A 15,369-nucleotide genomic window follows, 5' to 3' on the forward strand; every position below is an offset into this window, starting at 1 on the left:
AAGCATTCATTCAGAAAAACAAAATGTATTGCCACCACATCAAAATAATTAAACTAATTTCAAGGATGAATTCGAAATTCATGTACTTCTTGTTCTTTTGTAATTAAAACATTTTTCATTTAAGAAAGGTGATGGATTCATAGGACATTCATAGCTTTAAGACATAGACATTTAAACACTAATGATCATATAGTAAAGACACAAACATAAATAAAACATAAAGTATAGTAAACAAAAAACAAGAAAATAAGAACAAGGAGATTAAGGAACGGGTCCACCTTAGTGAGGGTGGCGTCTTCCTCTTCTTGAAGAACCAATGGTGCTCTTGAGCTCCTTTATGTCTCTTCCTTGTCTTTGTTGCTCCTCCTTCATAGCTCTTTGATCTTCTCTAATCTCATGGAGGATGATGGAGTGCTCTTGGTGCTCCATCCTTAGTTGTCCCATGTTGGAACTTAATTCCCCTAGGGAGGTGTTAATTTACTCCCAATAGTTCTGTGGAGGAAAGTGCATCCCCTGAGGTATCTCAGGGATTTCATGGTGAAGAATTTCCTCATTCTCTTGTTGAGGTCCATGATCTCTTGTTTGCTCCATCCTTTTCTTAGTGATGAGCTTTTGAGATGAATCTCTCCATCTCTCATGACTCAGAGGTGGAAGCAATTGCCTTCCCTTTCCTCTTTCTTGAGGTTTCTCTGGCCTTAGGTGCCATTAATGGTTATGGAAAAACAAAAAGCAATGCTTTTACCACACCAAACTTAAAATGTTTGCTCGTCCTCGAGCAAAAGAAGAAAGAAAGAAGGAGAAGAAGAAAAAAACTGGAGGAAAGGGAGAGAGGTGTGTATTCGGCCAAGGGAAGAAGAAAGGGTTGTGTTGTGTGAAAATGAAGAAGGAATGATGGGTTTATATAGGAGTTGGGGGAGGTTTAGGGTTCGGCCATTAGGGTTAGGTTTGGGAGGGAAAAGAATTTTGAATTTTGGAGGTAGGTGGGGTTTATGGGAAAGAGTAGAGGGATGTGAGTGGTTAAGAGGTGATGGGAAAGAGTGATTGAGATGATTGGTGAACGGTATTTGGGGAAGAAGGTTATGAAAAGGTGTGAAGAGGAGAGAAGAAGGGGTAGGTGGGGATCCTGTGGGGTCCACAGATCCTGTGGAGTCAAGGACTTAACATCCCTGCTCCAATTAGGCGTGTAAAACGCCCTTAGCATGCATGTCTGGAGTTAAACGCCAGCTTGCTGCTTGTTTTTGGTGTTAAACGCCCAAATGTAGCCTGTTTCTGGCGTTTAACGCCAGGTTGATGCTTGTTTCTAGCGTTAAACGCTAGCTTGGTGCTTGTTTCTGGCGTTTAAATGCCAGAATGCTCTTCCTCCAGGGTGTGCTGTTTTTCATTCTGTTTTTGATTTTTCAGTAGTTTTTGTGACTCCACATGATCGTCAACCTAAAAAAAATAAAATAACAATAGAAAATAAATAGATATAATTAAATAACATTGGGTTGCCTCCCAACAAGCGCTTCTTTAAAGTCAATAGCTTGACAGTGAGCTCTCATGGAGCCTCACAGATGTTCAGAGCATTGTTGGGACCTCCCAACACCAAAATTAGAGTTTGAATGTGGGGGTTCAACACCAAACTTAGAGTTTGGTTGTGGCCTCCCAACACTAAACTTAGAGTTTGACTGTGGGGGCTTTGGTTGACTCTGCAGTGAGAGAAGCTTTTCATGCTCCCTCTCCATGGTTACAGAAGGAGATCCTTGAGTCTTAAATACAAGGTAGTCCTCATTCAGTTGAAGGACCAACTCTCCTCTGTCCACATCAATCACAGCTTTTGCTGTGGCTAGGAAGGGTCTTCCAAGGATGATGGATTCATCCTCATCCTTCCCAGTGTCTAGGATTATGAAATCAGCAGGGATGTAAAGGCCTTCAACCTTTACTAACACGTCCTCTACTAATCCATAAGCCTGTTTTATTGATTTGTCTGCCATCTCTAGTGAGATTCTTGCAGCTTGTACCTCATAGATTCCCAGTTTCTCCATTACAGAGAGTGGCATTAAGTTTATGCCTGACCCCAGGTCACACAGAGCCTTCTCAAAGGTCATGGTGCCTATGTTACAGGGAATTAGAAATTTACCAGGATCTTGTTTCTTTTGAGGTAGAGTTTGCTGAACTAAGGTATTTAGTTCCTTGATGAGCAATGGAGGTTCATCCTCCCAGGTCTCATTACCAAATAATTTGGCATTCAGCTTCATGATTGCTCCTAAATATTGAGCAACTTGCTCTTCAGCAATGTCTTCATCCTCTTCAGAAGATGAATAGTCATCAGAGCTCATGAATGGTAAAAGGAGGTTCAATGGAATCTCTATGGTCTCTAGTTGAGCCTCAGATTCCTTTGGTTCCTCAAAGGGAAACTCCTTATTGGTCAGTGAACGTCTCAGGAGGTCTTCGTCACTAGGATTCACGTCCTCCTCCTCCTCTCTGGGTTCGGCCACACCAAAGAAGGTTATAGCCTTGCACTCTCTTTTTGGATTCTCTTCTGTATTGCTTGGGAGAGTACTAGGAGGAGTTTCAGTGACCCTTTTACTCAGCTGGCCCACTTGTGCCTCCAAATTTTTAATGGAGGACCTTGTTTCATTCATGAAACTTAGAGTGGCCTTAGATAGATCAGAGACTATATTTGCTAAGCTAGATGGATTCTGCTCAGAGTTCTCTGTCTGTTGCTGAGAGGATGATGGAAAAGGCTTGCTATTGCTAAACCTATTTCTTCCACCATTATTAAAGCCTTGTTGAGGATTTTGTTGATCCTTCCATGAGAAATTTGGATGATTTCTCCATGAGGGATTATAGGTGTTTCCATAGGGTTCACCCATGTAATTCACCTCTGCTATTGCAGGGTTCTCAGGATCATAAACTTCTTCTTCAGAAGATGCCTCTTGAGTACTATTGGATGCGGCTTGCAATCCATTCAGACTCTGAGAAATCATATTGACTTGCTGAGTCAATATTTTGTTCTGAGTCAATATGACATTCAGAGTATCAATTTCAAGAACTCCCTTCCTCTGAGGCGTCCCATTACTCATAGGATTCCTTTCAGAAGTGTACATGAACTGGTTATTTGCAACCATGTCAATGAGTTCTTAAGCTTCTGCAGGCGTTTTCTTTAGGTGAATGGATCCACCTGCAGAATGGTCCAATGACATCTTTGATAATTCAGACAGACCATCATAGAATATATCCAGGATGGTCCATTCTGAAAGCATGTCAGAAGGACACTTTTTGGTCAGTTGCTTATATCTCTCCCAAGCTTCATAGAGGGATTCACCTTCTTTCTGTTTGAAGGTTTGAACATCCACTCTAAGCTTGCTAAGCTTTTAAGGAGGAAAGAACTTGGCTAAGAAAGCCGTGACCAACTTATCCCAAGAGTTCAGGCTATCTTTAGGTTGAGAGTCCAACCATATTCTAGCTCTGTCTCTTACAGCAAACGGGAAAAGCATAAGCCTGTAGACCTCGGGATCAACCCCATTGGTCTTAACAGTATCACAGATTTGCAAGAATTCAGTTAAGAACTGAAAAGGATCTTCTGATGGAAGTCCATGAAACTTGCGGTTCTGTTGCATCAGAGAAACTAATTGAGGCTTTAGCTCAAAATTGTTCGCTCCAATGGCAGAGATTGAGATGCTTCTTCCATGTAAATTGGAATTTGGTGCAGTAAAGTCACCAAGCATCTTCCTTGCATTGTTATTATTTTCGGCCATGTCTCCTTCTTTTTTGAAAATTTCTGTAAGATTTTCTCCAGAGAGTTGTGCTTTAGCTTCCGTTAGCTTCCTCTTCAGAGTCCTTTCAGGTTTCGGATCAGCTTCAACAAGAATATTCTTATCCTTATTCCTGCTCATATGAAAAAGAAGAGAACACAAAAGAAAATATGGAATCCTCTATGTCACAGTATAGAGATTCCTTTATGTGAGTAGAAGAAGAAAAGAATAGAAGAAGAGAAGTTCAAACACAAAGAGGGAGAGGGTTCGAAATTTTTGAGTAGAAGAGAAGTGTTAGTAGATAAATAAATAATTAGAAGGAGATGAGAGAGGGAAGAATTCAAAAATTAAATAAAATAAAATAAAAATATTTTTGTTTTTAATTTAAAATTAAAGTTAAAATTCGAAAATTTTAAGAAGAAAAATGAAATGAAATTAAATTAAAATTTAAAACAATTAGTTAATTAAAAAGGAATTTTGAAAAAGAGGTTAGTGATTTTCGAAAATTAGAGAGAGGAAAGTAGTTAGGTGGTTTTGAAAAAGATAAGAATTTTAAAAATCAAAGAAAAAGTTAAGTGGTTAATTGAAAGAGATTTTGAAAATCAATTTTGAAAAGATAAGGAGGTAGAAAAGATTTTGAAATTGATTTTTGAAAAAGATATGATTGAAATTTATTTTGAAAAAGATTTGAAAAAGAAATTTAAAAAGATTTAATTTTGAAAATTAAAGTTGATTACTTGACTAACAAGAAACAAAAAGATATGATTTTAAAATTTAAAGATTGAACATTTCTTACTAGGCAAGTAACAAACTTAAAATTTTTGAATCAATCACATTAATTATTAGCATTAATTTTGAAAATATGAAATAGAAATAAGAAAAAGATTTTGAAAATAAATTTTGAAGATTTCGAAATTATGAAAGAAAAATGAAAAAGATTTGATTTTTGAAAAAGATTTGAAAAAGATAGAATTTTTAAATTGAAAATTTGACTTGACTCATAAGAAACAACTAAATTTTAAAAAGTTTTGAAAAAGTCAACTCAAATTTTTGAAAATTTATGAGTGAATAAGGGAAAGATATTTTTTTTTATTTTTGAATTTTTAATGAAGAAAGAGAAAAACAACCAAAAGACTCAAAACATGAAAATTATGAATCAAAACACATGATACATGCAAGAACACCTTGAATGTCAAGATGAACACCAAGAACATTTTGAATATCAAGATGAACACCAAGAACATATTTTTAAAAATTTTTAAGAAAAGAAAAACATGCAAGACACCAAACTTAAAAAATTTTTATTTTCTAGACACTAATAATTTGAAAATGCATATGAAAAACAAGAAAAGACACCAAACAAGAAAAATTAAAGATCAAACATAGAAAATCATCAAGAACAACTTGAAGATCATGAAGAACACATGCATGGATTTTCGAAAATTTTAAGAAAAATTAAAAAGATGCAATTGACACCAAACTTAAAAATTGACACAAGATTCAAACAAGAAACATCAAATTTTTGGTTTTTATGATTTTATTAAATTTTTTTGGTATTTTTCTAAAATTATTTTAGGAAAAACGAAAAAGAATTTTTTTTTTGTATTTCTCGAAAATAAGAAATAAAAAGCTTAAAATTAAAATAAAATTACCTAATCTGAGCAACAAGATGAACCGTCAGTTGTCCAAACTCGAACAATCCCCTGCAACGGCGCCAAAAACTTGGTGCACGAAATTGTGATCATCAATGGCGCCAACAACTTGGTATGCACAATTGTAATCTCAACTCTTTATCACAACTTCGCACAACTAACCAGCAAGTGCACTGGGTCGTCCAAGTAATAAACCTTACGTGAGTAAGGGTCGATCCCACGGAGATTGTCGGCCTGAAGCAAGCTATGGTCACCTTGTAAATCTCAGTCAGGCAGATTCAAATGGTTATGGTGAATTGATAATAAAAACATAAATAAAATATAAACTAGGATAGAGATACTGGTGCACAAAATTGTGATCATCAATGGCGCCAACAACTTGATACGCACAATTGTAATCTCAACTCTTTATCACAACTCCGCACAACTGACCAGCAAGTGCACTGGGTCGTCCAAGTAATAAACCTTACATGAGTAAGGGTCGATCCCTCGGAGATTGTCGGCTTGAAGCAAGCTATGGTCATCTTGTAAATCTCAGTCAGGCAGATTCAAATGGTTATGGAGTTTAAGGTGATGAAAATAAACATAAAATAAAGATAGAGATACTTATGTAATTCATTGGTGGATTTCAGATAAGCGTATGAAGATGCTTTGTTCCCCTTGAACCTCTGCTTTCCTATTGCCTTCTTCCAATCATTCATACTCCTTTCCATGGCAAGCTTTATGTTGGGCATCACCGTTGTCAATGGCTACATCCCGTCCTCTCAGTGAAAATGGTCCTGATGCTCTGTCACAACATCGGCTAATCAGCTGTCGGTTCTCGATCATGTCGGAATAGGATCCATTGATCCTTTTGCGTCTGTCACACGCCCCACAATCGCGAGTTTGAAGCTCGTCACAGTCATCCCTTCCCAGATCCTACTCGGAATACCACAGACAAGGTTTAGACTTTCCGGATCTCAGGAATGGCCATCAATAATTCTAGCCTATACCATGAAGGTTCCAATCTTAGATTAGAAACCCAAGAGATACGCATTCAAGCCATTGCTAGTAGAACAGAGGTGGTTGTCAGGCACATGTTCCTAGGTGAGAATGATGATGAGTGTCACGGATCATCACATTCATCAAGTTGAAGAACGAATGAATATCTTAGAGAAGAAATAGACTTGAGTTGAATAGAAAAACAATAGTACTTTGTATTAATTCATGAAGAACAGCAGAGCTCCACACCTTAATCTATGGTGTGTAGAAACTCCACCGTTGAGAATACATAAGAACAAGGTCTAGGCATGGCCGTGAGGCCAGCCCCCAAACGTGTCTAAGATAGCATAAGACTTATCAAAGATTAAAATACAATAGTATGAGGTCCTATTTATAGAGAACTAGTAGCCTAGGGTTTATAGAAATCCGTAATTAATGAGAAAATCTTCTTCCGGGCCCACTTGGTGTGTGCTTGGACTGAGCATTAAAGCTTCCATGTGTAGAGACTTTTCTTGGAGTTAAACGCCAGCTTTTGTGCCAGTTTGGGCGTTTAACTCCAGCTTTTGTGCCAGTTTTGGAGTTAAACGCCATAATTCTTGAGCTGACTTGGAACGCCTGTTTGGGCCATCAAATCTCGGGCAAAGTATGGACTATTATATATTGCTGGAAAGCCCAGAATGTCTACTTTCCAACGCAATTAAGAGTGCACCAATTGGGCTTCTGTAGCTCTAGAAAATCCACTTTGAGTGCAGGGAGGTCAGAATCCAATAGCATCTGCAGTCCTTTTTCAGCCTCTGAATAAGATTTTTGCTCAGGTCCCTCAATTTCAGCCAGAAAATACCTGAAATCACAGAAATATACACAAACTCATAGTAAAATCTAGAAGAGTGATTTTTATTTAAAAACTAATAAAAACATAATAAAAACTAACTAAAATATACTAAAAACATACTAAAAATAATGCCAAAAAGCGTATAAATTATCCGCTCATCACAACACCAAACTTAAATTGTTGCTTGTCCCCAAGCAACTGAAAATCAAATAGGATAAAAAAGAAGAGAATATACAATGAATTCCAAAAACATCTATGAAGATCAGTATTAATTAGATGAGCGGGGCTTTTAACTTTTTGCTTCTGAACAGTTTTGGCATCTCACTTTATCCCCTGAAGTTCAGAATGATTGGCATCTATAGGAACTCAGAATCCAGATAGTGTTACTGACTCTCCTAGTTAAGTATGTTGATTCTTGAACACAGCTACTTTATGAGTCTTGCCCGTGGCCCTAAGCACTTTGTTTTCCAGTATTACCACCGGATACATAAATCCCACAGACACATAACTGGGTGAACCTTTTCAGATTGTGACTCAGCTTTGCTAAAGTCCCCAATTAGAGGTGTCCAGGGTTCTTAAGCACACTCTTCTTTTTGCTTTGGACCTCGACTTTAACAACTCAGTCTCAAGTTTTCACTTGACACCTTCACGCCACAAGCACATGGTTAGGGACAGCTTGATTTAGCCGCTTAGGCTAGGATTTTATTCCTGTGGGCCCTCCTATCCACTGATGCTCAAAGCCTTGGATCCTTTTTATCACCCTTGCCTTTTGGTTTAAAGGGGTATTGGCTTTTTCTACTTGCTTTTCCTCTTTTTTTTTTTCTGCAAGCTTTTCATTGCTTTTTCTTGCTTCAAGAATCAATTTTATGATTTTTCAGATCATCAGATAACATTTCTCCTTTTCCTTTCATTCTTTCAAGAGCCAACAATTTTAACATTCATAAACAATCAAATTCAAAAATATGCACTGTTCAAGTATTCATTCAGAAAGACAATAGTATTGCCACCACATCAAGATAATTAAATTATTTTAAAATTTGAAATTCATGCACTTCTTTTTCTTTTTCAATTGAAAACATTTTTCATTTAAGAAAGGTGATGGATTCATTTTCATAGCTTTAAGGCATAGACACTTAGACACTAATGATCATGTAATAAAGACACAAACATAGATAAACATAAAGCATAATTTTCGAAAAACAGAAAATAAAGAACAAGGAAATTAAAGAACGGGTCCACCTTAGTGATGGCGGCTTGTTCTTCCTCTTGGAGATCTTATGGAGTGCTTGAGCTCCTCAATGTCTCTTCCTTGCCTTTGTTTCTCTTCTCTCATGGTTCTTTGATCTTCTCTAGTTTCATGGAGGAGGATGGAATGCTCTTGGTGCTCCACCCTTAGTTGTCCTATGTTGGAACTCAATTCTCCTAGGGAGGTGTTGATTTGCTCCCAATAGTTTTGTGGAGGAAGATGCATCCCTTGAGGCATCTCAGGGATTTCATGATGAGGAATTTCCTTATGCTCTTGATGAGGTTCTCTTGTTTGCTCCATCCTTTTCTTAGTGATGGGTTTGTCCTCATCAATGAGAATGTCTCCCTCTATGTCATGGTTCACACTTTTGATCATGGTTCTTAGTGACCCATGCATTGGCATAGAACTCTTGAACCATTAAGATTCCGACTTGTTGAATGGGGTTGGTGAGAACTTCCCAACCTCTTCTTTGGATGTCATGTCGGATCTCCGGATATTCGCCCTTTTTGAGCTTAAAAGGGACCTCGGGGATCACTTTCTTCTTGGCCACAACTTTATAGAAGTGGTCTTGATGCACCCTTGAGAGGAATCTCTCCATCTCCCATGACTCGAAGGTGGAAGCTTTTGCCTTTCCTTTCCTCTTTCTAGAGGTTTCTCCGGCCTTTGGTGCCATAAATGGTTATGGAAAAACAAAAAGCTTTAGCTTTTACCACACCAAACTTAGAAGGTTTCTCGTTCTCGAGCAAAAGAAGAAAAAAGAGAGTAGAAGAAGAAGAAATAGAGGAGATGGAGTGGGCTTTGTGTTTCGGCCAAGGGGGAGAAGTGGTGTTTAGGTTGTGTGAAAATGAAGGAGTGAAGATGGGGTTATATAGGAGTGAGAGGGGTGTGTATGGTTCGGCCATTATGGGTGGGTTTGGGAGGGAAAGTGGTTTAAATTTGGATGGTGAGGTAGGTGGGGTTTTATGAAGGATGGATGTGAGTGGTGAAGAGAATGGTGGGATTTGATAGGTGAGGGATTTTTGGGGAAGAGGTATTGAGGTGATTGGTGAATGGGTGAAGAAGAAAGAGAGTGGTGGGGTAGGTGGAGATCCTGTGGGGTCCACAGATCCTGAGGTGTCAAGGATATCTCATCCCTGCACTAAGTGGCGTGCAAAACGCCCCTTTCTGCCAATCCTGGCGTTAAACGCCAGGCTGCTGCCCATTTTTGGCGTTAAACGCCAGCTTCTTGCCCATTCCTGGCAAAACGCCCAGAATGGTGCCAGACTGGGCGTTTAACGCCCATTCTGCTACCTTTACCGGCGTTTAAACGCCAGTAACTGTCTCCTCCAGGGTGTTCTGTTTTTCATTTTGTTTTTCACTTTGTTTTTGCTTTTTCAATTGTTTTTGTGACTTCACATGATCATCAACCTACAGAAAACAAAGGAAAATAGAAATTTAACATAGAATAGTAACGATTGGGTTGCCTCCCAACAAGCGCTTCTTTAATGTCAATAGCTTGACAGTGGGCTCTCATGGAGCCTCACAGATGTTCAGAGCAATGTTGGAACCTCCCAACACCAAACTTAGAGTTTGAATGTGGGGGTTCAACACCAAACTTAAAGTTTGGTTGTGGCCTCCCAACACTAAACTTAGAGTTTGACTGTGGGGGCTCTGTTTGACTCTGTATTGAGAGAAGCTCTTCATGCTTCTTCTCCATGGTTACAGAGGGATATCCTTGAGCTTTAAACACAAGGGAGTCTTCATTCACTTGAATGATCAATTCTCCTCTGTCAACATCAATCACAGCCATTGCTGTGGCTAGGAAGGGTCTGCCATGGATGATGGATTCATCCATACACTTCCCAGTCTCTAGGATTATGAAATCAGCAGGGATGTAATGGTCTTCAACCTTTACCAAGACATCCTCTATAAGTCCATAAGCCTGTTTCTTTGAATTGTCTGCCATCTCTAGTGAGATTCTTGCAGCTTGTACCTCAATAATCCCTAGCTTCTCCATTACAGAGAGAGGCATGAGGTTTATGCTTGACCCTAAGTCACACAGAGCCTTCTCAAAGGTCATGGTGCCTATGGTACAGGGGATTGAGAATTTTCCAGGGTCTTGTCTCTTCAGAGGTAATCTCTGCCTAGTCAAGTCATCCAGTTCTTTGATGAGCAATGAAGGTTCATCCTCCCAAGTCTCATTACCAAACAACTTGGCATTTAGCTTCATGATTACTCCAAGGTACTTAGCAACTTTCTCTTCAGTAACATCTTCATCCTCTTCAGAGGAAGAATACTCATCAGAGCTTATGAAAGGCAGAAGTAAATTCAATGGAATCTCTATGGTCTCAGAATGAGCCTCAGATTCCCATGGTTTCTCATTAGGGAATTCCATTGAGGTCAGTAGGCGTCCATTGAGGTCTTCCTCAGTGGGAATCACTGCCTCTTCCTCCTCTCCAAGTTTGGCCGTGTGGGTTGTGGTTATGGCCTTACACTCTCTTTTTGGATTCTCTTCTGTATTGCTAGGGAGAGTGCTAGGAGGAAGTTCAGTAATTTTCTTACTCAGCTGACCTAATTGTGCCTCCAAATTTCTAATGGAGGACCTTGTTTCAGTCATGAAACTTTGAGTGGTTTTGATTAGATCAGAGACAATGGTTGTTAAGTCAGAGGGGCTCTGCTTAGAATTCTCTGTCTGTTGCTGAGAAGATGATGGAAAAGGCTTGCCATTGCTAAACCTGTTTCTTCCACCATTGTTGTTGTTGAAACCTTGTTGAGGTCTCTGTTGATCCTTCCATGAGAGATTTGGATGATTTCTCCATGAAGGATTATAGGTATTTCCATAGGATTCTCCCATGTAATTCACCTCTTCCATTGTTGGGTTCTCAGGATCATAAGCTTCTTCTTCAGAGGAAGCTTCCTTAGTACTGCCTGTTGCTGCTTGCATTTCAGACAGACTCTGAGAAATCATATTGACTTGTTGGGTTAATATTTTATTCTGAGCCAATATGGCATTTAGAGTATCAATCTCAAGAACTCCTTTTTTTTGATTTGTCCCATTATTCACAGGATTCCTTTCAGAAGTGTACATGAATTGGTTATTTGCAACCATTTCAATGAGTTCTTGAGCTTCTGCAGGCGTCTTCTTCAGATGAAGAGATCCTCCAGCAGAGCTATCCAATGACATCTTGGATAGTTCAGACAGACCATCATAGAAAATACCTATGATGCTCCATTCTGAAAGCATTTCAGAAGGGCACCTTCTGATCAATTTCTTGTATCTCTCCCAAGCTTCATAGAGGGATTCTCCTTCCTTCTGTCTAAAGGTTTGGACTTTCACTCTAAGCTTGCTCAATTTTTGAGGTGGAAAGAACTTTGCCAAGAAGGCATTGACTAGCTTCTCCCAAGAGTTCAGGCTTTCTTTAGGTTGTGAATCCAACCATGTCCTAGCTCTGTCTCTTATAGCAAAAGGAAAAAGCATAAGTCTGTAGATTTCAGGGTCAACCCCATTGGTCTTGACAGTGTCACAGATTTGCAAGAACTCAGCTAAGAACTGATGAGGATCTTCCAATGGAAGTCCATGAAACTTGCAATTCTGTTGCATTAGAGAAACTAATTGAGGTTTAAGCTCAAAGTTGTTTGCTCCAATGGCAGGGATTGAGATGCTTCTCCCATAGAAGTCGGGAGTAGGTGCAGTAAAGTCACCAAGCACCTTCCTTGCATTATTGGCATTGTTGTTGTTTTCGGCTGCCATGGTTTCTTTTTCTTTGAAGAGTTCTGTTAGGCCCTCTAAAGAGAATTGTTCTTTAGCTTCTCTTAGCTTTCTCTTCAAGGTCCATTCAGGTTCAGGATCAGCTTGAACAAGTATGCCTTTATCTTTGTTCCTGCTCATATGAAAGAGAAGAGAACAAGAAAATAGGGAATCCTCTATGTCACAGTATAGAAATTCCTTGAGGTGTCAGAGGAAAAGAAGAACAGAAGGAGGAGGTGGAGAAGAGGGAATTCGAACTTATCAAGAGGGACAGAGTTCGAATTGCACCTTGATGAGGAGTCTTAGTCCTTTAAATAGAAGGATGTGAGAAGAGGGGAAGAATTTTCGAAAATAATTTAAAAAGATTTTGAAATAATTAAAAAGAAATTTTGAAAATTTGATTGATAATTTTCGAAAACTCAAATTGGGAAAGAAATTAAGTGATTTTTGAAAAGAGTTTGAAATCAGAATTTAAAAAGATATGATTGAAAATTAATTTTGAAAAAGATGTGATTGAAAAGATATGATTGAAAAGATATGATTGAAAATCAATTTAGAAAAAGAAAGTTTTTTTTTTTAAAAAATAAAGTTGATTACTTGACTAACAAGAAATTAAAAGATATGATTCTAAAATTTAAAGTTTGATCCTTTCTTAATAGGCAAGTAACAACTTGAAAATTTTTGAAGTAAATCTTGAATTGAAGCAAGGATTTTTGAAAATAGTAAAAATAAATATAAAATGGAAAGAAATTGATTTTGAAAGAGATATGATTGAAAAGATATGATTTGAAAAAGATTTAATTTTGAAAAATTATGAAAACTTGAAAAAAAATGTGAATTAAAAACAAAATCTTCCCTCTAGTGTCATCCTGGTGTTAAACGCCCAGAATGGTGCCCATTCTGGCGTTTAACGCCCAAATCTCTACCTTTTTGGGTGTTAAACGCCCAGCCAGGGTACCTGGCTGGCGTTTAAACGCCAGTTTTCCTTCTTCACTGGGCATTTTGAACGCCCAGCTTTTTCTGTTTGATTCCTCTGCTGAATGTTCTGAATCTTCAATTCTCTGTATTATTGACTTGAAAAGACATAGTTTTGAAAAATATTTTTGAATTTTTGATGATGAGAAACAATAAAAATGCAACTAAGATCAAATAAACAATGCATGTAAGATACCAAACTTAAAAGTTTTCATATAAGAGACACTAAGAAATTGAGAATGCACACAAAACAAGAGAATTTAAAGATCAGAGCAATGAAATCATCAAGAACAACTTGAAGATCAATGAAGAACAATATATATAAATTTTTGAAAATTAGAAGGATAAAGACATGCAATTGACACCAAACTTAAAATTAGACAATAGACTCAAAGAAGAAACATAAAATATTTTTGGCTTTATGGTTTTAAAATTTTTTTTTGTATTTTTTCGACAATTATATGAAAAAGAAAATAAAGAGAATCAAAAATTTTAATAAGAATTCCAGGAATCATGCAATGTTAGTCTAAAGCTTCAGTCTAAAAAGGATTAGACATGTTTGGCCAAACTTCAGCAGGACATTACATTCAATAGCTAAATTGATGAGAATCAATCAGCTTTTGTGATGGTGGGAACATCACCTTGAAACTCTAGAATTCATTCTTAAAAATTCTGAAGAAAAGATACCTAATCTAAGCAACAAGATGAACTGTCAGTTGTCCAAACTCGAACAATCCCTGGCAACGGCGCCAAAAACTTGGTGCACGAAATTGTGATCATCAATGGCGCCAACAACTTGATACGCACAATTGTAATCTCAACTCTTTATCACAACTCCGCACAACTAACCAGCAAGTGCATTGGGTCGTCCAAGTAATAAACCTTACGTGAGTAAGGGTCGATCCCATGGAGATTGTCGGCTTGAAGCAAGCTATGGTCATCTTGTAAATCTCAGTCAGGTGGATTCAAATGGTTATGGAGTTTAAGGTGATGAAAATAAACATAAAATAAAGATAGAGATACTTATGTAATTCATTGGTGGATTTCAGATAAGCGTATGAAGATGCTTTGTTCCCCTTGAACCTCTGCTTTCCTATTGCCTTCTTCCAATCATTCATACTCCTTTCCATGGCAAGCTTTATGTTGGGCATCACCGTTGTCAATGGCTACATCCCGTCCTCTCAGTGAAAATGGTCCTGATGCTCTGTCACAACATCGGCTAATCAGCTGTCGGTTCTCGATCATGTCGGAATAGGATCCATTGATCCTTTTGCGTCTGTCACACGCCCCACAATCGCGAGTTTGAAGCTCGTCACAGTCATCCCTTCCGAGATCCTACTCGGAATACCACAGACAAGGTTTAGACTTTCCGAATCTCAGGAATGGCCGCCAATAATTCTAGCCTATACCACGAAGGTTCCAATCTTAGATTAGAAACCCAAGAGATACACATTCAAGCCATTGCTAGTAGAACAGAGGTGGTTGTCAGGCACATGTTCCTAGGTGAGAATGATGATGAGTGTCACAGATCATCACATTCATCAAGTTGAAGAACGAATGAATATCTTGGAGAAGAAATAGACTTGAGTTGAATAGAAAAACAATAGCACTTTGTATTAATTCATGAAGAACAGCAGAGCTCCACACCTTAATCTATGGTGTGTAGAAACTCCACCGTTGAGAATACATAAGAACAAGGTCTAGGCATGGCCGTGAGGCCAGCCCCCAAATGTGTCTAAGATAGCATAAAACTTATCAAAGATTAAAATACAATAGTATGAGGTCCTATTTATAGAGAACTAGTAGCCTAGGGTTTACAGAAATCAGTAATTAATGCGGAAATCTTCTTCCGGGCCCACTTGGTGTGTGCTTGGGCTGAGCATTGACGCTTCCATGTGTAGAGACTTTTCTTGGAGTTAAACGCCAACTTTTGTGCCAGTTTGGGCGTTTAACTCCAGCTTTTGTGCCAGTTTTGGAGTTAAACGCCCGAATTCTTGAGCTGACTTGGAACGCCTGTTTGGGCCATCAAATCTCGGGCAAAGTATGAATTATTATATATTGTTGGAAAGCCCAGGATGTCTACTTTCCAACGCAATTAAGAACGCACCAATTGAGCTTCTGTAGCTCCATAAAATCCACTTTGAGTGCAGGGAGGTCAGAATCCAACAGCATCTGCAGTCCTTTTTCAGCCTCTGAATAAGATTTTTGCTCAGGTCCCT

General features: G+C 38.3%; 2 non-coding genes across 2 annotated transcripts; both read left to right on the plus strand.

Annotated features, from left to right (window-relative positions):
• The first annotated feature begins 3,239 nt into the window (after positions 1 to 3,239).
• On the plus strand, positions 3,240 to 3,347 carry LOC112745296 (small nucleolar RNA R71). The gene has a single exon (XR_003173233.1). It is a non-coding gene; the product is annotated as a small nucleolar RNA R71 (small nucleolar RNA).
• Positions 3,348 to 11,665: 8,318 nt separating this feature from the next.
• LOC112745506 (small nucleolar RNA R71) lies at positions 11,666 to 11,773 on the plus strand. Its single transcript, XR_003173431.1, has one exon. It is a non-coding gene; the product is annotated as a small nucleolar RNA R71 (small nucleolar RNA).
• The last annotated feature ends 3,596 nt before the right edge of the window (positions 11,774 to 15,369 follow it).

The sequence above is a fragment of the Arachis hypogaea genome, chromosome 14, assembly GCF_003086295.3.
Source record: "Arachis hypogaea cultivar Tifrunner chromosome 14, arahy.Tifrunner.gnm2.J5K5, whole genome shotgun sequence".
Taxonomy (NCBI): domain Eukaryota; kingdom Viridiplantae; phylum Streptophyta; class Magnoliopsida; order Fabales; family Fabaceae; genus Arachis; species Arachis hypogaea.